Raw genomic sequence first — 2,174 nt, 5'->3', positions numbered from 1 at the left:
TTTTTCTTTCAGTTTCGTTTCTGGCCAGGATTCCACTTTTGCTTTATCCTCTTCCAATCAAACTCCAAGGCGCCACGGGTAGAAAGAAGTGGAAAGGCTACCTGCATCATTTGGTCACACTCAGCCATTTCAGATGCAGAAACTGAGACCCAATGGGGCTAGGGCAGGAAGGTGGAGAAAGACTGGTTCCTGGTAACTGAACTAGGGGTGAAGCCCTGCCCCGGGCTCCTGAGTGGCAGGGAAATTCACAGCGCAATTCGGATTGCGCAGAGGCTGCTGTGAGGAAGGAAGTGGGGCACTTTCAACAAGCCTGCGGGCCATAGAGGACCACAAGTGAGTTGGGATTGAGAGGGACACCGACCTCAAACTAAATCAGAGTCAGCCTCAGCACTCCTAAGCACCAGCCTCACCCTGACCTAGGAGCCCAGGGGGATCTGGCCTCTGCTCTCCTCTGACCTCATCTCAGCCCCATGTTCACTCAAGTCCAGCCAGCTGGCCTCCCAGGTTCGCCTCCCATGCTAAACTCCTCCCTGCCTCAGGGCCTTTGTCTTTGCTGACCCCTCTGCCATAACTGCTCTCCCTCCAGATCCTTGCATGGCTGGCTGCTTCTCTTTTTTGAGGTTTCAGCAGATATATCTCCTCTGTAGGGACCTTCCCTGATTTTCCCATCTAAGTAGTTGCCTACTTGATTCTCAGCATCCTCCATCACATTGTCTTGTTTTAATGTATTCAGAGCACATATTACTTGTTCAGTTAGCACCAGTAGAATAGGCCCTCCATCAGATCAGAGACCTTTTCTAACTCTTCACTGTTTTATTCTCAATGGCTTCCCAGTACTTGGCAAATAATAGGTGCTCAATAAGTATTGCCTGAATCAATGAATGGAAAGAGTGTCCCAAGGCAAAATTTGTAAGAATGATATCAGGAAAGCTAAAAGCGAAATGAACTGAGTCTCACAAAAGCTATAGATACCAGCAAAAAAAGCGCTATAGATACCAGCAAAAAAGTGAGGGATTTTTTGTTGTTGTTGTTTGTTTGTATGTTTGTTTTGAGACGACGTCTTGCTCTGTTGCCCAGGCTGCAGTGCAGTGGCACAATCTCAGCTCACTGCAACCTGTGCTTCCCGAGTTCAAGCAATTCTGCCTCAGCCTCCTGAGTAGCTGGGATTACAAGCGCGTGCCATCACGCCCGGCTAACTTTTGTATTTTCAGTAGAGATGGGATTTCACCATGTTGGTCAGGCTAATCTCGAACTCCTGACCTCGTGATCCACCTGCTTCAGCCTCCCAAAGTCCTGGGATTACGGTTGTGAGCCACTGTAAGTTTTTAACATGTTAGAGAAGCCAGGCCAAGAGGATGGTGAGAAAGCAGAGCCCTCCATCCCAGGTCTTCCTTCAGTCACTGTAGTCAGGACCATGTGCTCTCGTGAGGTGGGCAGAGCCTGGAGGAGAGAAGAGGAGGCTTGGATGGAGCTGCACCACCCCTCGACTTGGAGGAAGCTTAGGTCATCAGCTGTGACGGTATGGTGACGAAGTTCAGATCACATCAGATGCAGCTCCTTCCTCTCTTGGCAAGATCACTAGGCTGGCAGATGAGCTCAGACTCAGCTCAGAGAGCTGAGTCTTACCCAGAGAACTGAGAGAGTGCTGGCCTGCCGTCAGTGATGTTCAGCGGGTGGTAGATGAAGGGAAAGGCTTCTAAAAGCAGTGTGGCCTGCAGAGAAAAACCCAGGAGAGGAAAGTAGCAGAGAAAAGAGGAGTGCAGCATCTTTTTTTTTTTTTTTTTACAGAGTCACACTCTGTCGGCCAGCCTGGAGTGCAGTGGCACAATCTCGGCTCACTGCAACCTCTGCCTCCCAGGCTCCAGAAATTCTCCTGCCTCAGCCTCCTGAGTAGCTGGGATTACAAGCATGTGTCACCACGCCCGGCTAATTTTTGTATTTTTTAGTGGAGATGGGGTTTCACTATGTTGGCCAGGCTGGTCTCGAATGCCTGACCTCAGGTAATCCGCCCGCCTTGGCCTTCCAAAGTGCTGGGATTACAGGCATGAGCTACCGCACCCAGCCCAGCATCTTTCTTACTGCCCAGGCTCCATCTCCAAGGTACCAGGGGACTAGGTCCTGGGCTGGTTCACTGGGGAAAGTCCTGGGGACACATTTAGCTGGGGAGAAGGTAG

This window comes from Pongo pygmaeus, chromosome 9 (assembly GCF_028885625.2).
Source record: "Pongo pygmaeus isolate AG05252 chromosome 9, NHGRI_mPonPyg2-v2.0_pri, whole genome shotgun sequence".
In the NCBI taxonomy this organism is placed as follows: domain Eukaryota; kingdom Metazoa; phylum Chordata; class Mammalia; order Primates; family Hominidae; genus Pongo; species Pongo pygmaeus.
Note: the sequence above shows the minus strand (reverse complement) of the source record.